We start from the raw sequence: 23634 nt of genomic DNA, 5'->3' as shown, positions 1-23634 counted from the left end.
AAAACAGATAGTAAGAGTTTTTATAGTTATATAAAAAGAAAAAGGGTGGTTAAAGTAAATGTTGGTCCCTTAGAGGATGAGACCGGGAAATTAATGGTGGGAAATATGGAGATGGCAAAAACACTGAATGAATATTTTATATCAGTCTTTACAGTAGAAGACACTAAGACTATCCCAGCACTGGACAAACAGGGGGCTATGGGGGGGGGGAGGAGCTAAACACGATCAAAATCACGAAGGAAGTGGTACTCGGTAAAATAATGGGACTCAAGGCGGATAAATCACCTGGACCTGATGGCTTACATCCTAGGGCCTTGAGGGAAGTGGCGGTAGGGATTGTGGATGCATGGTAATAATTTTCCAAAACTGCCTGGACTCGGCAAAGGTCCCGGCAGACTGGAAAACTGCTAATGTAACACCCTTATTTAAAAAGGGCAGTAGACAGAAGGCTGGAAACTATAGACCGGTTAGCCTAACATCTGTGGTAGGTAAAATATTGGAGTCCATTATTAAGGAGACAGTAACAGGACATTTGGATAATCATAAATTAATAGGACAAAGTCAGCATGGTTTTATGAAGGGGAAGTCATGTTTGACAAATTTGTTGGAGTTCTTTGAGGAAGTAACATATAGGGTGGATAAAGGGGAACCAGTGGACGTAGTGTATTTAGGCTTCCAAAAGGCATTTGACAAGGTGCCACACAAAAGATTATTGCTTAAGATAAAAAATCATGGGATTGGGGGTAATATTCTGGCATGGATAGAGGATTGGCTATCTAACAGAAGGCAGAGAGTTGGGATAAATGGTTCATTCTCAGACTGGCAATCAGTAACTAGTGGTGTTCCGCAGGGGTCAGTGCTGGGTCCCCAACTCCATACAATCTATATTAACGATTTGGAGGAGGGGACCGAGTGTAACATATCAAAATTTGCAGATGATACTAAGATGGGAGGGAAATTAGTGAGTGAGGAGGACATAAAAAACCTGCAAGGGGACATAGAAAGGCTAATTAAGTGGGCAGAGATTTGGCAGATGGAATACAATACTGGAAAGTGTGAGGTTATGCACTTTGGCAGGAAAAATCGTAGAGCAAGTTATTATCTTAATGGCAAGAAACTTGAAAGTACTGAAGTACAAAGGGATCTGGGGGTCCTGGTGCACGAAATTCAAAAGGTTAGTATGCAGGTGCAGCAAGTGATTAAGAAGGCCAATGGAATGTTGGCTTTCATTGCTAGGGGGATAGAATATAAAAATAGGGAGGTATTGCTTCAGTTGTACAAGGTATTGGTGAGACCGCACCTGGAATACTGCATACAGTTTTGGTGTCCATACTTAAGAAAAGACATACTTGCTCTTGAGTCAGTACAAAAAAGGTTCACTCGGTTAATCCCGGGGATGAGGGGATGGACATATGAGGAGAGGTTGAGTAGATTGGGACTCTACTCATTGGAGTTCAGAAGAATGAGAGGCGATCTTATTGAAACATATAAGATTGTGAAGGGGTTGGATCGGGTGGATGCGGGGAAGATGTTCCCGATGATGGGTGAAACTAGAACTAGGGGGCATAGACTTAGAATAAGGGGCTGCTCTTTCAAAACTGAGATGAGGAGGAACTACTTCACTCAGAGGGTGGTAGGTCCATGGAATATGCTGCCCCAAAAAGCTGTAGAAGCTACATCATTACTTAAATTTAAAACAGAAATGGACAGTTTCCTAGAAGTAAAGGGAATTAAGGGTTACGGGGAGCAGGCAGGAATTTGGACATGAGTCTAGGTTCGGATCGGTCATGGCCCTGTGGGTAGCGGAGCGGGCCCAGGGGCCGTGTAGCCTGATCCTGCTCCTATTCCGTGTGTCTAATTCTGTTAGATTCAGGAGATGTTTCTGTGATAGTGGATTGGCGGTCAGGATCAGATCAGCCATGATCTAATTGAATGGCGGAGCAGGCTCGAGGGGCCGATTGGCCTACTCCTGCTCCTATTTCTTATGTTCTTATGTTCTTATGACTCTAGATGAAGTGTAAATAGCAATGGCAGGAATATCAACAGCTGCCAAGTGAGAGAGAAAAAAATGATAGGGGAAGAGGTTATGGTCTGAAATTGTTGAACTCGATGTTGAGTCCAGAAGGCTGTAAAGTGCCTAATCGAAAGATGAAGATGAGGTGCTGTTCCTCGAGCTTACGTTGAGCTTCACTGGGACAGTGTAAGAGGCCGAGGATGAATCGGTCACAGTGGGAGTGGAGCGGAGAATTAAAGTGACAGGCGACCGGAAGCTTAGGGTTATTCTTACGGACTGAATGGAGGTGTTCTGCAAAGCGGTCACCAAATCTACGTTTGGTCTCCCCAATGTAGAGGAGACCACATCATGAGCAGCGAATACAGTATACTAAATTGCAAGATGTACAAGTAAATCGCTGATTCACCTGGAAGGAGTGTTTGGGGCCTGGACAGAGGGAAGGGAGGAGGTAAAAGGGCAGGTGTTGCAACTCCTGCACTTGCATGGGAAGGTGCCAGGCGAAGGGGAAGGGGTGTTGGGGTTGATAGAGGAGTGGACCAGGGTGTCGTGGAGGGAGTGGTCCCTTCGGAATGCTGAAAGGGGAGGTGAGGGGAAGATGTGTTTGGTGGTGGGGTCACACTGGACGTGCTGGAAATGGTGAAGGATGATCCGTTGAATGTGGAGACTGGTGGGGTGAAAGGTGAGGACAAGGAGAACCCTATCATGGTTCCGGGAGGGAGTGGAAGGGGTGAGAGTAGAAGTGCGGGAAATAGAACGGACATGGTCAAGGGCTGTGTCAACCATGGTAGAGGGGAATCCTTGGCTGAGGAAAAAGGAAGACATGTCAGAAGCACTAATATGGAAGGTGGCATCATCAGAGCAGATGCGGCGGAGATGGAGAAACTGGGAGAATGGTATCGAGTCCTTACAGGAAGCGGGGTGGGAGGAAGTGCAGTTCAGGTAGCTGTGGGAGTCAGGAGTCAGTGGGCTTATAGCGAATGTTTGTTAATAGCCTATCCCCAGTAATGGAGAGAGAGAAGTTGAGGAAGGGAAGGGAAGAATCCGAGATGGACCATGTGAAGATGAGGAAAGGGTGAAAATTGGAAGGAAAGTGAATGACGTTTTCTAGTTCAGGGCAAGAGCAGGAAACAGCACCGATGCAGTCATCAATGTACCGGAAAAAGAGGTGATGGAGGGGACCTGAGTTGGAATGGAATAAAGATTGTTTCACATATCCTACGAAAAGCCAGGCATAGCTTGGTCCCATGCGGGTTCCCATAGCAACACCTTTGATTTGGAGGAAGTGAGTGGAGTCAAAGGGGAAGTTGTTCAATGTGAGAATAAGTTCAGCCAGGCAGAGGAGGGTGGTGGTGGATGGGGACTGGTTGGCCCTCTGTTCAAGGAAGAAGCGGATCGCCCTCAGGCCATCCTGTTGGGGGGATGGAGGTGTAGAGGGATTGTACATCCATGGTGAAAAGGAGACGTTTGGGGCCAGGAAACTGGAAACTGTTAAAGTGGCAGAGGGTGTCCGAAGAGTCGCGGATGTAGGTGGGAAGAGGCTGGACAAGGGGAGAAAAAATAGAGTCGAGTTCGGAAGAGATAAGTTCCATGGGGCAAGAACAGGCTGAAACAATGGGTCTACCAGAACAGTCCTGTTTGTGGATCTTGGGAAGGAGGTAGAAACATATAAAAATAGGAGCAGGAGTAGGCCATTCAGCCCTTCAAGCCTGCTCCGCCATTCAATATGATCATGGCTGATCCTCTATCTCAATATCATATTCCCGCTCTCTCCCCATACCCCTTGATGTCTTTTGTGTCCAGAAATCTATCTATCTCCTTCTTAAATATATTCAGTGACTTGGCCTCCACAGCCTTCTGTGGTAGAAAATTCCACAGGTTCACCACCCTCTGAGTGAAGAAATTTCTTCTCATCTCAGTCCTAACTGTCCTACCCCATATCCTGAGACTGTGACCCCTTGTTCTAGACCCAAGCCAGGGGAAACATCCTCCCTGCATCCAGTCTATCTAGCCCTGTCAGAAGTTTTTATGGTAGAAGCGGGCTGTGAGAGATTGCGGAACTATGAGGTTGGCGGCCATGGAGGGAAGATCTCCAGAGGAGATGAGGTCAGTGACAGTCTTGGAAACGATGGCTTGATGTTCGGTAGTGGGGTCATGGTCCAGTGGGAGGTAGGAGGTGCCGTAGAGTTGGCGAACAGCCTCCGCACGGTAAAGGTCGGTTCACCAAACAACAACAGCACTTCCCTTGTCAGCAGGTTTAATGGCAATGTTGGGGTTGGATCTGAGAGAATGAAGTGCTACAAGTTCAGAGAAAGGTAGTTTGGAGTGGGTAAGGGGAACAGACAAATTGAGAAGGCTGATGTCACGCCGGCAGATAATTATTAGCTTGTTGTAACACCCATTAGCGTCTTTTTATCCAGGCCTTTGCAATTTCACTGCATGACCACAGGAATCATGCAGCTCGGGAACCACATCTGTCAAGCTGAGGTGAAAGTTCAGTGGCTATTGAAGCAGTTCATTAATATACAGCATGAAAAGCACAATAAATACTGCCAACTGACACCTGCTTACTTTCCTAAGGGAAGTGTTATTGCTGAGTGCATTTCCAGCACAGATTTAGATTTCTAGAGGTTGCAAGTGTTTTCAGCCAATTTGGGAGCCAATGTGACCTCATTGTTACAAACCATCACACCATTGACAGATTGCTTCTCTCATCTCTACTTGACGTGCCATTTATTACATCAGCGACAGTACCATTTATACTGTCTCATCTTGGTCCTCAGAATCAGAACATGATGAGCCCCAATACTAGCAGAACCAGGCACACCAGCAGCAGCAACAACACCACCAACCTTCTCATCAATGAGCTGATGCTCCACAGGACAGAGGGCATCAGCGCAGGACTGCACCACGCTGGAGGCAATAACCCCAACACAGGGTATACAGGCAGAGGATGAGCTTCTTCAACATGACTGAGCAGCAGTGCAAAAGGAAGCTCAGGCCATCGTGCCAAGTTGTCGCAGACATTTGTAGCTTGCTGAAACAAGAGCTGCAGCCCAGAGGACCTGGTGGACATGCCTTACCAGTGCCTGTCAAAGTCACCATTGCCCTCAACTTCTTTGCCTCAGGCTCCTTCCAGGGGTCTGCAGCAGGCATTTGTGGCATCTCGCAGTCATCTGCCCACAGATGCAACACACAGGTCATCGATGCCCTGTTTGACAAGTCAGCCAATTATATCAACTTTTGCCACTGATGAAGCCAGTGTTACTGAGCGGGTGCTCGGCTTTGCCGCTCTGTCTGGCTTCCCACCGGTGCAGGGCGTCATCGACTGCACACATGTGGCCATCAGGGCACCCCATCATCACCCTGAAGTGTTTGTCAACCGCAAGGGCTTCCACTCCTGTTGTATCCGTGTGTTAATGGAGACACGGAATGCAGGAGTTGGTTTCACAGGTGTTTACTGAACAAAGTCTGGAGGTGAACTAACAGATACAAGACACTATACAGGCTTATATAGCCCGAGTGGCCATTAGCGGCATTACAGTACACAGGGGGCTCTTAAAGGCACATACACCACAATTCCTCCCCTTTTAGACAACCAGTACATAACATTTTAAGTAATCATTAATTAGCATGTTACAAGAACAATAATCTACACATTTGCTGCAGTTAATCAATTATAAGTCAGTCTCTCTGGAGGCTTCCAGACTCGGTCCGGATAATGCCTCGGTGGTGTAGTAGTTTTTGGTGGTGCAGTAGGTTATTTTGGTAAGGTCGATTCGGCTTGAATGCCAGTGTCGGGTTCATCTGGTTCCAATATCACCGGATCGGAGGTAGATACTATGGGTATCCCTGCTTCATCATTAGGCGTATAGAGTTGTGGTGTAGGTTGTCCCTTTTCGGATGACTCTATGATCTGGTCAGCATGGTGCCTTATTATGCTTTCTCCAATGTCCACGGTATACATCAGTGGTCCTAGTCGTGTGCAAATAGTTCCAGGCTGCCATTTCTCGGTACGGTAGTCCCGGGCCAAAACTTGTTGACCTATCTGGAAGGTACTAGTTGGCCTTTCATTTATGCCTTGAAATTGCCGGTTCTCCACGTCCCTTCTGATGTTTGGCTTGATCAAATCCAGCCGGCATCTTAGGCTTCTATTGAAGAACATCATGGCGGGAGTTTGGTTTGTAACCACATGTGTTGCATTACTGTATGCAAACAAGAAGATATCTACCTTATGCTGTAGATTTATGTCTTCATTACCCATGGCCTTTATGGCCTTCTTGAAGGTCTGGACAAACCTTTCAGCCAATCCATTGGTGGCGGGATGGTATGGGGCGGACGTGTAGTGCTTAACCCCATTGTTTTTTAAGAACTTCCTGAATTCTTCGGACACAAATTGCGGTCCATTATCAGAACAGATCTGTTCAGGCAGCCCATTCCTGGCAAATATGGTCCTTAATACTGTGATGGTTTTTTCCATGGTGGTGGAGGACATCTTTATAACCTCCAGCCACTTGGAGTGTGCATCAACCGCGATTAAGAACATTGAGTCCATAAATGGACCAGCAAAGTCGATGTGTACCCTTTGCCATGGAGATGAGGGCCACTCCCATGGATGTAGAGGGGCTTGTGGTGGGGCGTTTTGCACCTTCTGGCATCCCAGGCAGCTCTTGATCATTTCTTCGATGACTCCATCGATACCTGGCCACCACACAAATGCTCTGGCTAGGTTCTTCATTTTCACTCCACCCAGATGCCCCTCGTGAAGCTCCTTTAGCACTTTATCCTGGAGTTTGGGTGGAATCACCACTCTGGATCCACACATCAAGGTTCCTCGGCACACTGACAGCTGGCAACAGTGGTTCGCCATGTGCTGGCCATCCCTTCACTGTTAAATCGTAGACTCGTGAGAGAGTCGGGTCATTTCTCGTTTCCTTTTCAATGGCAGAATTTGTTACTGGTAGACATTCCACTATGGTTCAGTGGAACATCTCCACTGGGTCCACTGTAGGTGCCTCTTCTACCGTTGGCAATCGTAGGCGCGATAAACCGTCAGCATTCCCATGCTGTTTTGATCCTTTGTATTCTATGTCATATTGGTGTGCCCCTAGGAAAAGGGACCACCTCTGTAGCCTTTGCGCTGTCATAATGGGAACACCCTTTTTAGGGTTGAATATGGAGACGAGGGGTTGATGGTCAGTCAACAAGGTAAATTTTTGTCCGTGTAGCTAATGGTTGAATTTCTTCACTCCCCACACCAGGCTGAGTGCTTCCCTGTCAATCTGGGCATAGTTACGCTCAGCTGAGTTCAATGAGCGTGACGCAAAAGCTATCGGCCACTCCGAGCCATCAGGGAATCTATGCGATAATACTGCTCCTATGCCGTAAGGGGATGCATTGCATGCCAGTCTGATTGGCAGTGATGGGTTGTAATGAGCCAAAACTTCCTTGGACGTGATCAAGCCTTTGCATTTATGGAAGGCACGTTTACAGTCTTCGCTCCATTTCCAAATTACTCCCATTTGTAGCAGTTCGTTAAGAGGGTGCAGAAGAGTTGACAAGTTCGGTAAAAATTTATGATAGTAATTTATCAATCCCAGGAACGACCTTAATTGTGAGACATTTTCAGGTGCTGGGGCTTTTATGACTGCTTCAATTTTTTCAGGTGACTTATGCAACCCTTCCTCGTTAATTATGTGACCACAATATGATATTTGTTTCTGGAAAAATTCGCACTTGGGGCGATTTGCTCGTAGGCCCCGTTCTCTCAGCCTAGTGAGCACCTGCTCCAAATTGGCAAGGTGCTCGTTGTCGTTTTCTCCTGTTACAAGGATGTCGTCTAGGTAACATTGAGTCCCCGGAATCTCTTGGAGGACTTGCTCCATAGCTCTTTGCCAGATAGCTGGAGCTGATGCTACTCTCAAAACCAGTCGATTGTACTGGTACAGGCCTTTGTGTGTATTTATCGTGAGATACTTTTTAGAGGCCTCTTCAACCTCCATCTGTAGATATGCCTGTGCCAAGTCAATTTTGGTGAAACGTTTCCCTCTGGATAGTGAGGCGAAAATATCTTCTATCCTCGGAAGAGGATACTGTACCGTGTGAAGGACCGGGTTTACAGTCACCTTGAAGCCCCCACAGATGCAAATTTTTCTCTGTTCTTCAGATTTATCATTATTCAATGTTTTCTTCATGACCGGGACGATGGGTGTTGCCCACTTGCTCCAATCTATCTTGGATAATACGCCTGCCTTTTCCAAATTCTCCAGCTCTGCTTTGACTGCTGGACAACTTGCGTATGGCACCGGACTTGCCTTAAAAAACTTGGGAATTGCCGCATCTTCCACTTTTATTGAGGCGGTGACGCCTTTCAAGGTTCCTAGTACATGTTGAAATACTTCCTTGGCGTTGGCCAAGATGTCTTTTAATCATTCAGGTATGACGTCATCATCATCTTTTTTCTTACTGGTCACCGTCAGTGCCTGAATGGAGTGCCAGTCTAAACGTATCTTCCTGCTCCATTCACATCCCAACAGCGGTGGACCACCATCTTGCAGAACGTATAAATACAACTTCTGTATTTCCTTGCCATTGCATACAACAGGCACCCTTATTTTCCCTTTGGGGTATACTTTCTGCCCCGTATATGTTTTCAAGATAATGGAAGTGTCTTTCAAAGGTATATGCGGAAATAACCGCTCGAAATCCCGTCGACTTATGACGGTCAGAGCTGATCCTGTATCTAGCTCCATTTTAACTGGGGACCCCGCTATCGTGAGGGTAACCCAAATGGTCTGGTAATCTTCTTTGGCAATTGCATTATGTAATTTGAGACAGCTTAGTCTCTTATTTCCAGAGTCGCTATCGCTCTTCTGGTCTTCGGAGCTACTGTCCGTCATCATTTGTACCTTTCTGTACTTTTCCTTATTGATTTTTTTCCTGTCCGTGGATTTTTTGTTTCCAGATCGGCATACACGTGCAATATGTCCAATCTTTCCGCATTGCCTGCATGCTTTGTCCTTGAACCAGCAGTCCCTCTGGTCATGGGTGGATCTGCCACAGCGATCACATCTCTCGAAACCCAGTGTCATTTCATGGGTGCCGAAGTCCTGTGGCTTTTGCTGCATCTCTGCAGCTCCTCTTGCGGCTGCTTCGTATGATACAGCCACACTGAAAGCCTTGTCCAGTGTCAAATCTTTCCCAGAAAGTAGCCTTTTCTGTGTTCCTTCACTTAGGAGACCGCAGACGAATTTGTCTCGAAGAGAATCTGCCAGTCCTGCCCCGAATTGGCAGTGCTTTGACAGCTTCCTTAATTCAGTGAGGCAATCAGCGTTACTTTCATTCTTGTGCTGATTCCTCCTGAAGAATTTGAATCGTTCCGCTATCAGCAGCAGTGTTGGGTTTAAGTGCTCCTGTAGGGTATCAACTATCTCCTTAAAATTCTTGTCCTTCGGTTTGGCTGGAGTGATTAAGTTTCGTAACAGCCCGTATGTCCTTGCGCCCATTAGATTTAGAAGTACTGCTGCCTTTTTATCATCCTCTATTTCATTTGCTGTGCAATATACCTCCACTCTTTCTACATATGTGGTCCAATCCTCTATATTGCTATCGAAAGCAGTAATATTGCCAGTCTTAGGCATCCTGAAAAAAAAATGGCGCCTCCCGCGCTTTCCTTTCTTCCCCGCAGAAAAAAAATGGCGCCCCCCGCGCTTTCCCGCCGCTGCCGCTGCTGACAACGCTGTTCTCCGCAGTTTTTATTTACATAGATATTTTTAATAGGTGGAGACTCGTTCCCGCTGGACTCTCTGGGACTTTTCCCTCCCTCTGCTTGGTCCGAACGCTGACCTGCTTTGCAGCGCCGGCCGTCTCCCGAGTGCTCCACCCTCTGTCTCTATTTGCCTCCGCCTTCGCTGCTTGGCCCCACTGCAGAGCCAGCCGATGGAGCCCCAGCCCGCCGCCCAGGAAGGATTATTGCAGTACCTGCCACCAGCTTGGCTAGCTGGTGAAACCACAGTTTTTTTTCTTTCTTGTTTTTCTTCGACTTTCGTCTGAGGAATCGATCTCCTTGAGGTGCTGCCGAATTGCAGGTAAGTCCGTTTCCAATTCGTCACCACTGTTGTATCCGTGTGTTAATGGAGACACGGAATGCAGGAGTTGGCTTCACAGGTGTTTACTGAACAAAGTCTGGAGGTGAACTAACAGATACAAGACACTATACAGGCTTATATAGCCCGAGTGGCCATTACCGGCATTACAGTACACAGGGGGCTCTTAAAGGCACATACACCACAACTCCCTCAATGTGCAGCTGGTCTGCAACCAAAGGAAGATCATCATGCATGCGTGCGCCAAATTCCCTGGCAGCTTTCACGACTCTTTTGTCCTGCGCTAGTCCACCCTCCCTCAGGTCTTTGCAACTCCAAACAGACTTTCCGTCTGGCTGCTTTGAGACAAGGGCTATTCGCTGAAGATGTGGCTCATGGCACCCTTGAGGAGGCCAAGTAGTGAGGCTGAGGAGAGATATAAAAAAAGGCACATGTCCACCAGATGTGTCATAGAACAGACAATAGGCATGTTGAAAATGCACTTAAAATGCCTTGACAGATCCGGAGGAGCCCTTCAGTATGTACAAGCCAGGATCTCCAGAATAGCCATGGTCTGCTGTGCCCTGCACTACACAGTGCAGTAGCGAGGATTCATGCTGCATGAGGAGCAAGGCTCTGAGCGCACAGCCTCTTCAGAGGAGGAGCATCAGTTGGAAGACGAGGAGGAGGAGGAGGAACCTGTGGTTCAGATGCCAACAAGCGCCCGAGCATATTGCTGCCCGGGAAGCCAGTGATGGCTTTAGCATGGCCAGATTTACTTAACTTCCTGCATTACACCCATTTGGCTGCTATATGCTGTGCCAGGTTCCCCCACCTCCCACAACAACACCATAAAGCATCCCTACAATGACCAAGCCATTCCTTGCACACTGACAACTATTGCTGGAGGTAACATTATGTCTCACCATTCACTCCATCTCACCAGGCCATTTCCAAAGTTGCAGACAAAATTGGCCATGACTGGAAAGTGGTGAAAATAAATCGTTTTATTGGTGACATAACAGTAACAGAACCTTAACAGAAACATTTACACCCATGTGCTTACCCTTGTGCATCTACCTGTGTGTTATCTTTCTCTTATGCATGCTTCTACGAGGTGCAACCCTCATGGCTTTAGCAGAGGTAGAGGCAGCCTGCTCACTTCCCTGTTGCGACTGCTTAGACACTTTTGGAGGACGTCCTCTGGGCTTTGGAGCCTCTGATGGCTCTGTCAAAGTCTGCTCCTCCTGCGACTGTGCAGGGGCAGACTCGGCCATCGTGATCCCAGGAGGCACCTGGGGCTCCGACTGAGGGGGATGCAACAGGGGAGAAGTGTAAGGGCTTTTAGATGGGCTCCCACTTCCACGTCCCCTCTCACTGTCATCCCTCTCATGGTCCACCCGCACTTCCTTGCTAGCAAGGAGCTGGAGAGCACCTTGTTGCACAGCAGTGGGGCCAAGTCTATGTTGACAGCCCTCCTAGAGAGGAGGTCTATGAACCTCTATCATTTATTCTTCATAGATATCATGTGCTCATGTGAGTGGCGCATTAGCTGTTCCATTCATGTGGCCATCCTTTCCATAGAAGAGTTTACAGTCGCCATCACCTGTGACATGGTGGTGCTCATGTTGGAGATGGACTCCTCCATTCTCTGAACATTTTTAGACGTTGTGGTCACAGCCTACCAGAGCCTCCGGCCCTTGTTCCTGCACCTCCAGGATCGCCCTCATGGTTGATGGCCCCCGAGGCTTAACGTCTGCATGCAGCTGGGAGCATCCTGCACCCTCCAGCAAGGAGTCTCCACTGCTGTCCCTGTCCCCACCATCTCCTCTTGTTTACTTGTGACTTGTGACACACCAGGTGACAACACTACTCTATCTCGCATGACATCCACCGAGGTGTGCGTATCTGTGCTGGTGCTGGGTGCACTTATGTCCGGTGACGGTGCACCCTCAGAGGCTGGAGGCTCCTCTGAGGAGTCATCTTCCTCTTCCTCCTGGACAGTTGGTTGGGGGGGGCTCTGGATGGACCTGTGGGAGAGTAAAGAAATGAGTATGTCATATCAAGAATGGGTACAGCTACCATTATACATATGATGACCATTATAGAGGGAGTCTATGATGGAGTGGCTGCTGACATCAGTGTCCATATGAATGATTGATATATTTCATGTGGCTGTATGACATGTAATTCTGTCACCAGGTTGCTGAGGTGTCCCCCTCTCCATCTCTCACCTCCAGCTGCTCGGTGACTCCAGATATTTCTAAAGCAGCCTCCTCTGCTGTTGATAGGTTTGCAAATGATGGAGGGCCACCTCCGGTTCTCTCCCTCTCCCTCTTATTTTGGGCTCCCTATTCCTGCAAGGAGGGAAAGAAGAGAAGGTTGAGTGTATGTGATGGAATGAGTGTAAGGAATGGATGGGTTAGATCTTTAGAGGGAGACTATGATGGAGTGCCAATGCCAAATGGACTCCTTGTGTAGTGTCAGTTGGTATGATTGCATTTGGATGAGGGTGAGTGTGAGGGGTGGTTAGTCAGATGGGGAAGTGATAACGTAGATAGAGAGAGAGGGATGGGTGGACGTGCAAGATATGTTTGTGTGAGTAAGGATGTGCAGGAGTAGGCCTGGGAATGCAGAGTGATGGGGATGTGATGAGAGGCACAGCAGGATGAAGGTGAGTGTGGCTTTACACTCACCTTTCCTGATCTAGTGAGATTATTAAAACCTTTCTGGCACTGCATCCAGGTCCTCCTCACAACATCCCTGCTGTTCACCTCCTCTGCTATCTCAAGCCAGTGTCTTTTGGTTTCCTGGGGAGGTCTCTTGCGCACATTTGAAGGGAAGAGGACCTTCCTGCTTTCTCTGATTCCCTCCACAAGCATATAGAGGGAGTCATCGGAGAACCTGGGTGCAGCCCTATGCCTCTGTGCAGTCATGTGTTCAAGGCTTAGCAAGACCCAAATGATAAAATATAGAGCCTGCACACTCCTAGGTGAACCTTCAAATGCAATGTGACCAAGGCTGCTTTAAATATCCCAGCTGGAAATGAGTTATTGATGATGTTATCAGACCCGCACCATTTAATAGGGCCAGGTAATGTGCAGGCCTACCTTAATAGGCCTCATTAAGGGAAAGTTGTTCTGAGGAGCGGGATGAAATGAAGAACGGGGTCCTGACCCACCACGCCGACTGCTCACACCTGACCCGCCCAGGTAAAGAAAATCCCAGCCTAAGGCTCTGTTGCCAATCCATATCCTGTACCATTCATATAACCTTCACTCATTTCCTTACCTGTCATACTCTTTCTCAGCACTGGACTGCCAGGAAAGCTTATTTCTGCAAAGGGCAATCTCAACAATCAAGCACCAATTTTACTCAAAATCATTCTGACAGCTCACATAGCCTGCCACAATGGTATCTCCTAGTCTTGAAGGACAGTTGTTTTAAAGGGAAAATTCACCTACACCTCATCATCATGGGATGCCTGTGCTTATATGGCAGAAGTGTTCACGTCACTTGCATGACTTTAACCGTGGCCCGTATTTTCCGATTGAATGAATCCTGCGTGCCGAGGCCTCCGATCTGGAAAAAATCTACGCCTTTACCTGAGGGCTACAGAGGTCCGGCCATTTTCGCTCCTGGGCCTCTGCTCTACGAAATGCGCAGGGCCCAGGTATCCCAGGGGCGCTGTGAGGGAATATCGCGGTGCTACGTGCCACGGTATTGCAGGCCTTCCTCCCCTTCTTAAAGGGGATGGGCCTTGCGCAGCGCAACCCAGGGCCCAGCTGGGCCACCGGGGATCGGAGCGCCAGCAAAAGAGCCCAGCACTCAAGAGAAGTGCCGGGCTCTTGGAGTACAGCCAGCACTCCGCGGGGGCATGGGTCAGGAGGCCGGGGACGGCAGCGGAGGTAGGTTAGCGCCGCCGCTAACCTTCTGCTGAATTTCGCAGGAGGCGTTGGTGGCGCTGCGCCCGGCTGCTAATGGGTGGTGCAAATTAACCACATTTTTCCCCCTAGGGTTTGCCAAGCAATAAAAACAGGTTCGCAGAATGGGCAGATAGCTGGCAGATGCAATTTAATGTGGACAAGTGTGAGATAATATATTTTGGGAGGAAAATTAAGGAATGGGTATAGATGAACAAAGAGAGCAAGGGTCTCAAGTATGTCATTTATTGAAAGTATGAACGTGGGAAAATAAAGCCATAAAAAAGGTCAACACCATTTTGGATTTTATAAGTAAAGGAATAGAATGCAAGAGTAAAGAAGAAATTACTAATTTTACCAAGTATTGTTTAGGTCACAGTTAATGCACTTTGTGCAGTTCTGGGTGCCCCATTGTTGAAAGGACACTAAAGCTACAGAACATGTGCAGTATAGATTCATCAGGATGATAAAAGCAATTGGATACTATAGTTATTAAGAGAGACTTGAGATACTTGGGACTATTTCCACTTGAGCAGAAAAGGCTATCAGATTTAAAATTATATGGAATACCTTGCCATAGAGTATAGTTGAGGTGGAGATCATTGAACCTTTTAAGGGAATATTGGAGGCATATTTGCACTCCATTTAATTTTCTACCTGAAGTGGAGACCAGTTTAAAAATCATTTGTCTCTAAATTGTGCAGCCATGCAAATGATGGACTTAGGTCAAAATGACATCACTCAGCCGAAACTCTGCAATATCCACTGTATAGTATGCCCCTGTAAAGAATGACTGAAAAGAAAAGACAATTACGCCAGAATCTGATGGAGCAGGTGGAAGTACGTTCTTAAAAGGAGATCTACAAAGGATAAAGAGGATGAATATATGAGGAGATTTTCCTGCTCACCTGCTATAACTTCAGAGGAAGAGCCTCAGAAACCCCAGAGAAAAAGTTTTTTAAAAACTCTTGCTGTAAGTTCTGTTGCCTTGGTGTTTTTGGGGGGCTTTTTCAGGGCTGCACTTCAGGAGTTTCATTCTCTAGTATTTTGCTGCTACATGGCATTCCATTGTGGAAATTTTATATATTAGAGGAAGACGAAGATGATTACCAAGAAGCAAATAATGAAGCCAGGCAAATCAACCAGGTGCAAAGAAACCCAGACCCTCATAGAGATCATTTGAAAGCATTATCTACAGATTATACCACTCCTTTTTTAATCACCGCATTAGAGTTATGTCTTCGGAGGCTTGATTTCACATCTGAAGCCATGGTGGAGCTTTAAAGAAAGAAAGAACTTACATTTATATAGTGCCCTTCACAATTTCAGGACATCCCTTTACAACACTTTACAGCTAACAAAGTAATTTTGAAATGTGGTGACTTTTGTAAGGTAGGAAATGCGACAACCAATTTGCACACAGCAAGGACCCACAAACAGCAAAGATTAGATCATCTGTTTTAGTGATGTTGGCTGAGGGATTAATATTGATCAGGACACCAGGGAGACCTCCCTGCTCTTCTTTGAAATAGTACCATTTGAACATGATGGCTCGGATTTTGCGGTCAGTGGCAAAGGAATGTTGCTCACTGTTCATTAGGCTTACAGCTGCCCACAGACTTTTTGTGGACTTTTCAGTGGCAACTTGTGGTTACTAGAGATCCTTTTCAGTGCGGCGCCATCTACAGGGGATCTGTCGCATGTGTGAGCAAGGTAAGCAACAGCATGTCTCTTCAACCAATCAGATTGAAGAATCCGCACTGAGACATGCAGGGGGGATTTCTAACACCAAAAAATGGGTGGGTTTGGGTCGGGTGGGAGGTTAAAGTGGTAGAAATCTGAATACTGACACCAACCCGCCTCCAGCCTGTTCACTTCCGGTTTTAACGGCGGCGAGATGGGCGTGTTTGCCCAACCCACTCCCAGAAGGTAGGTTGGCAATTTAAATATTATAATGAGGCAAAGAAAGATGGGATTAAGAGAGGGAGAGATAAAAGAGACAGAAATAATTATTTTTTTAAAAATTTTAAATCTCCAGCAATAATTAAAATCTGAAGGAATGAGACTCCACACTTGGAAAAGTAAATTTTCAGTGACAGGGAGGTTGTTTAGCATTAATTAAGATTTGTCACACCGTTAAAAATTCACTTACACCTGAATGCACCAGCCCTAACTTTTTCTGGCGTGTTTAGTGGGTAACAAGTGGGTTGGTATAGCAACTTCATGCCCTTCATGTATTGCAATGCTGAGTTGAAAGGGGTTTCGTCCTCGAGAGGTTTCCCTGAGGTTTCTCTCTCTAGAGGCCTCTCTCTCTTGCACAGTAAACCTTGAGTGGTTCGACCCACTCGCCCCTTAGATTCTATACTCTGGACTTAGGCGCAGGAACTACAATGTAGAGAAAACTCGTGCAGACCAAGTTTGATGAAACAAAATTAAATTTTATTGCATAAGGAAAAATATCAAATCAAATGCAAGCAGATAAGGGAGTACATGGGAGGGAAAAACACACAAACAAATCATAACGACACAGTACTAACTAAGGCAAATACAGGCATCTTATACTCTACAAAGATCATCATGAAATAAGGAAACACACGGAACATCGAGGGACAACAACTCATGTTAATTGTACCCTTAAATCCACCCCCTTATTAAATCTATCTAGACCTGATTGTGAAGGGCCAGAAACATGCTCACCAATCCCACTAGGAAGTGCAAGGTTTTGAAATCGAGTCTGTGTTTGGTCCTTTCAGGCGTCTCGTCTCCACGTGGATCGTTGAGCTCCTGCGAGCTGCGCCACACCTCTCTCCTGAGGTGGGGGTCGGGGGCGGCTGGACACCGGTGGGCCTGGATATCGGCGGGGTCGAGGATCGTCGGCTTGACCCTGGTTAGAGGAGCCTTGGGCTGGCTCCCATCGCTTCGTCAGGTTCCTTCCCTCTCACCTCCCGAGCCGGGGTGGCTGGAAGGTTTCTTCGCTTGGGACCTTTATTTTTTTCTCTTTTCCCAAGCTTGGTCGATGGCCTCTTGTTCCGGATGGTCGATGATCTCCCGATGTGCTTCCCCGGGGCAGAACGCCTGCGATTGACTGCTCCTTCTTTAAGCTTGCTCGTCCTGAGTGTGTCTTTGTTCAAGCTCAAGCCTGCTTCCCCTCCAGCTGCCAGCGTGTTCACTGCCCAAAAAAGTCTCTCCAGATATACCTTTCTTCCAGAGTCTTCACTTCCCGCCCAAAATCAGGTTAGTCTTTGTTTTAGTTTTGGTGGGCTGGGAGCACAGTGGGGTAGTTATTATATTTAAAATGTCTTAAACGGCTGGTAACAGGCCCATCTCTGGTTTGGAATTACCTCCATTGTTTTGAATGTCCTGCTGATCTCGTTATCTAGTCCTGGGTGCTGTTCTCATGAATATGAAATTGTCCCCTTTTGTCTGGGGCAACATTTTGATGGCCTCTCCCTCCAGGCCGATCTTGACTAGATCTGCATCTAATCCATATGCATACCTGTGGGTCTGGTTTCGTTCTCTCAGGAACGGCTTCCAGAACTTACTGTGGGTTGAATCCACAAATCTGTCTGAGGTTGCGCAGGAACCATTTTAAAGTGTCCCAATAAGCTGGTCACATGGTATGGTGGCCATTTTGTATGTCCCTTTTTCTGGGCTTCTTTTAAAACAGTCTTTAAAATCATGGCCTCTTCTGCCATTTGACCCATATTATTACAAAGTCCAATTTTGCGGATCCTACACTCTCCCCTGATGATACTGTAACTTGCTTGAAGTATCATAATTCTGGGTGAGCAAAATTTTGTGACTTTCCACAATCTAACCATCCCCAGGATTTACCTATCTATGACCCCACGACACATGCATTTCCCATTTCAGAAAAATCTAGTGTACATTGAGCATCTATAAATGGCAATACGTTGGGGTTAAAAATCTAACAACTTCCTTCCAGGTGTGGAGGGGATCCTTATACCCGTACATCACCTAGTGCATACACATTACCTTCTAATAATAACATCACATCTAATAAAACTTCAATAAGAAAATAAAGTACATACACAAAAAATTCAAGAATACATGAATACATATCAAAAATAATACAGAGGAGGGAGGGAAAACTTTATCTTTATACAAGCAGCAAAATCTAAACGGGTGTCTCTTCTTCTACCCGCACATAATGCTCCCTCCATTCCCCTCTATTCTCATACTTCTGCGAATGTTTGACCTTTTTACAGTGTACAAACAGTAAATAAACTACAATGACAACCTGGCACACTACAAGAATGTGGGAGGCTATCCTAATCCAGGAAGGGATTTCTATATTAGTGAACAGGTCCCACCACGGTGGGGTCACTATGTCCAATATGTCTGCCCCTATCTCTAAAGTCTTCTGCTCCAGTGTGTAGAAGTGTTTCTGTGAAACAACAACGGCTTTTTATATCTTGGTGAGGTGTTCAAGGAGAGGGGGAATGATATATCCAAAATGTGCAGCGAAACGCTGCAAATCGGTGAAATTCTCTTTCACAGTGATGTGAACAGTGGAAGGTTCAGGAATGGGGACAATTCGCTCTTGGGCCACTTGAACTTCTGCCCTGGGCTTGAAACAGAAGCTGCTGTCACTGACCGGACACCAACCATGCTGTCCATGCTGGTAGTGGGGCACTGCAGTGGTGACACAGTATGTCCCACCTCCTGTATATGCCACCTGTGGGGGCACATGGCCTTCTGCCATTGCCTCCATGGTGCAATTTATAGGCTCCGCGCCAGCAGTTCTGAACCTGCACTGTGGTTTTGAATGGGCATTCAAGTGCTGGGGACACAGGATGATGTGTGCTCCCCAGCTCCGGCACCCCGAGAGGTCGGTACCCATCATTACATGCTCCCATCAAATGACGTAAGGTGGGACCCCCGTGTTGCGAATGTGCGCACCCCCCTGACTGACTCCAATGTTCTCCACCCTGTATACCGGGGCGGGTTTGGCTGTCTTTCCCATCACCAGCATTCTTACCACTATACCCATAATGGTGTGATTAGACCGTCCACAGTCCATTGAGACTGGGTAGGCCTCTGAAGCTAGTCTGAGCTGGCTCGGACTCAATGTATTCTCAAAAGTGTGGAGGGCTGCGAGGTGCTTGTTGCTGATCCAGGAAGGGACTAAGCCTTGCTTTAAATCCTCCAGACTACTGCGGCCCTCGCCCAGTAAACACGCCCCGTATAGCACACAAGCTTCGTTCTGCGCAGCCTGATCGGACGCATTCCGACCCTACCTAATGAGAACATTTACCATTCTGGCGTGTTTCTCCAGCTCAGCTATTATCTCTTTTAAGTGTAGTGTCATGGCCTGGTCCTCATGTAACTCAGAACTCACGACCTTATTCTCATCAGTCAGTATCTTTCTTAGCTGTGTTTTTAAACCATTGATCTGGGTTTGCAGCTCCACGTCATCCAGTGTGTTGATGACGGAAGTTCCTGTATTAAAAGCTGTGAAAATATCATTTACTGCACCCCTTTTTTGCCTCCCTATTTTGTCCAAGACCTCATGTGGTGTGGTGTACATTTCGGTCTGTCGACATCGGCAAAGTCGAATTCGTAAAACTATTAAAAATGTTTGTTAACAGGACCTGGTATAATTGCTCCGTTTCCTTGGGGCACCACGTGGGCAATCTTACCTTGGTGATATTTTAAAATCACCGAAGCCACCGCGTAGTGGACCCCTTGGTAAAATACCTGACCTGTGGGTACCAATACCAATCCGTTCCCGGGTCCCTTTGTCATGGTGGGGCACCCTTCCTTGAGGACTTTAGCTACTGGAACTGTGGGCAGGGGCTTACGGGGTCGGGTGATGAGTTCCGTGGCGTTTACTGGGATCTGTGAGTATGGGACTCCGCACGCCCGTGAGCTGACGTCCCACCTCATTCCTTGTCCAGCATCCTGCCACTGTCTTTGGAAAAAGATGGAGACGCCTGTGGGGCAAGCGCGTTCTGAACCCCACATACAGATGTAGATCCCCTCATCTGGTTCTCACCATTTGTCCCAACAGACACTCAACCCCCCATGTGTTCCCGTTATTGTCCAATGGGTGTTATTACCCAATCTTTCCCACTCCACAGTGGAGTTCTTCATGGTGCTGCTCAATTTGCGCAGCCATCACCAGCGGTCCAAAGCTACATGTCCGTTGCAAACAAGGCAAATCTTCTTGCCCACAGTGATGCTGATCTTGGGTGCAATGATCCGCACCCTGGGGCACATCAGAGACGTTTCTCTGTATGCAAACCCCGTCTGGCTGGAGTATGCAGAAGAGTTCGACCCCAGCCAGCCTGGCCATCTCCCTTTATGGAAGTAGGTAGCAGTCTCTTCAGCGTCCCGTGAGCCGGTTCCATCAGTCACGATGGGGTCTCTATTTCCAAAGCACCCATAAATGGTGGAGTCCTTGGTGCGGCCCGGATAGGCCCAGCTCCATCTGACCATCGCGAACGCGACGAGGATCCCTTTCATCTTTCTCCTGGTTCCTGCAATAAATCAAACAATACAGCCAGGCTCCCGAGAGATTCTGGCTTAGGTGACGGCATGATCGGGTCTTTCGACCTCGATCCCAAACAACACACATGCTGCGCAGATTTAAAACTACTTAAACTCTAAATCATTTTAATATTTACACACATTAAACTTAAACTTAAACTAAACTTATGTACAGCGCCGCCCGTCCCCGGGCGGCTTGCCTAATCCCTGATTGGACTGCAGCTTGCCGCTCCCTGTGGCGGGGCAGCAGTGACCTGTGGCTCTGGACTACAGCTCGCCGCTCCCTGTGGCGGGGCTGCAGTGACCTGTGGTTCTGGTTCCCTGCAGCCTTTTGCTGCTAAACGGGGACTGTGTTTTTCCATGGATTTCTGAAGTCGGCGTCTACTGGGAGTGGGGGACTCGGGACAAGGTTTTACAGGCTGAGGTGTACGAGTCGACCTGTGAAAAGGTATTTTGGGCGTGGCTCCCTTAGCGAGTGGACCTTCGGGTGGGACCTTAGCTCTCGCAGCCTGTGGCTCTTCCACGACTGTAGGCTTCGGCTCCCTTCCCTCAGGCTCCGCCCCTTTGGGGTTTGGGCAGGCTCCCTTGACGAGTGGACCTTCGGGTGGGACTTCAGCTCTCACAGCCCGTGGTTCTTCCACGACTGAGGGCTTCGGCTCCCTCCCCTCAGGCTCCGCCCCTTCGGGAATTGGGCCTGTGGCAGACGGCTCCTCCTCACCTGTCCCTACAGGTGGAGGATCTCTGCCCCCAATTTCTACCTCCCCCACGCTCGAGTCGAGGGCGGGATCTCCGTCCTCCGACTCCACCTCTTCCAGAATTGTATCTGTAGTGTATGTGCCTTTAAGAGCCCCATGTGTGCTGTAATGCCAGTAATGGCCACTCGGGCTATATAAGCCTGTATATTGTGTTATATCTGTTAGTTCCCCTCCAGACTTTGTTTAGTAAACACCTATGAACCAACTCCTGTCTTCAGTGTCTCTATCAACACACAGACACAACAGTGGCGACGAAGTGGAAACGGACTTACCTGCAATTCGGCAGTACCTCAAGGACATCGATTCCTCTGGCATCCAGAAGAATCAAGAAAGTGAAAAAAGCTGTGGTTTCACCAGCTGGCCAAGCTGGTGGCAGGTACTGCGCTAATCCTTCCTGGGCATCAGGCTGGGGCTCCAGCGGCTGGTTTTACAGCTGGGCCAAGCAGCGAAAGTGGAGGCAAGCAGTAACAGATGGGGAGGGAGCACTCGGGAGACGGCCGGCGCTGCAAAAAGGTCGGCGTTCAGACCTAGAGAGAAAGTCTGGCGGGAACAAGTCTCCAACTGTAAATAAATAAATAAAAAAAAGAACGGAAACCGCGGGAAACAGCGTTGTCATCGGCAGCAGCGGCGGGAAAGCGCGGGAAGCGCCATAACTTTTCTGCAGAAAAGAAAGAAAAGCACGGGAAGCACCATATCTTTTCTAAGATGCCTAAGTCTGGCAATATTGATGCTTTTGATAGCGAGATAGAGGATTGGACCACATATGTGGAAAGAGTGGAGGTATATTGCACTGCAAATGGAATAGAAGATGAAAAAAAAGCTTCAGTACTGCTGAATCTAATGGGCGCAAAGACATACGGGCTGTTACAAAATTTAATCACTCCAGCCAAACCAAAGGACAAGGATTTTAAAGAAATTGTTGATACCCTACAGGAGCACTTAAACCCAACACCGCTGCTGATAGCGGAACGATTCAAATTCTTCAAGAGAAATCAACACAAGAATGAAAGTAACGCTGATTACCTCGCCGAATTAAGAAAGCTATCAAAACACTGCCAATTCGGGGCAGGACCAGCAGATTATCTTCGAGACAAATTCGTCTGCGGTCTCTTAAGTGAAGGAACACAGAAAAGGCTGCTTTCTGAAAAAGATTTAACACTGGACAAGGCTTTCAGTATGGCTGTATCATACGAAGCAGCCGCAAGAGGAGCTGCAGAAATACAACAAAAGACACAGGACTTCGGCACCCATGAAATGACGCAGGGTTTCGAGAGATGTTATCGCTGCGGCAGATCCACCCATGGCCAGAGGGACTGCTGGTTCAAGGACAAAGCATGCAGGCAATGCGGAAAGATTGGACATATTGCACGGGTATGCCGATCTGGACAAAATAAATCCACAGACAGGAAAAAAAAAATCAATAAAGAAAAGTACAGAAAGGTACAAATGATGACGGACAGTAGCTCCGAAGACCAGAAGAGCGATAGTGACTCCGAAAACAAGAGACTAAGCTGTCTCAAATTACATAATGTACTTGCCAAAGATGATTACCAGACCATTTGGGTTACCCTCATGATAGCAGGGTCCCCAGTTAAAATGGAGCTAGATACAGGATCAGCTCTGACCGTAATAAATCGACGGGATTACGAGAGGCTATTTCCGCATATACCTTTAAAAGACACATCCATTATCTTAAAAACATATACGGGGCAGGAAGTATACCCCAAAGGAAAAATAAGGGTGCCTGTTGTATACAATGGCAAGGAAATACAAAAATTGTAAATAAACATTCCACAAGATGGTGGCCCACCGCTGATAGGACGTGAATGGATCAGGAAAATACGTTTAGACTGGCACTCCATTCAGGCACTGACGGTGACCAGTAAGAAAAAAAACGATGATGACGTCATACCTGAGCGATTAAAAGACATCTTGGCCAACGCCAAAGAAGTGTTTCAAGAGAAACTAGGAACCTTGAAAGGCATCGCCACCTCAATAAAAGTGGAAGATGCAGCAATTCCCAAGTTTTTTAAAGCAAGACCAGTGCCATACGCAATTCATCCAGCAGTCGAGGCAGAGCTGGAGAATTTGGAAAATGCAGGCGTATTATCCAAAATAGTTTGGAGCGAGTGGGCAACACCCATCATTCCAGTCATGAAGAAAGCATTGAATAATGATAAATCTGAAGAACAGAGAAAAATTTGCATCTGTGGAGACTTCAAGGTGCTGGTAAACCCGGTCCTTCACACGGTACAGTATCCTCTTCCGAGGCTAGAAGATATTTTCGCCTCACTATCCGGAGGGAAACGTTTCACCAAAATTGACTTGGCACAGGCATATCTACAGAT

This window comes from Somniosus microcephalus, chromosome 2, assembly GCF_052327205.1.
Source record: "Somniosus microcephalus isolate GS21.2 chromosome 2, FLI_Smic_1.0, whole genome shotgun sequence".
In the NCBI taxonomy this organism is placed as follows: domain Eukaryota; kingdom Metazoa; phylum Chordata; class Chondrichthyes; order Squaliformes; family Somniosidae; genus Somniosus; species Somniosus microcephalus.
This window is presented reverse-complemented; position numbering follows the sequence as displayed.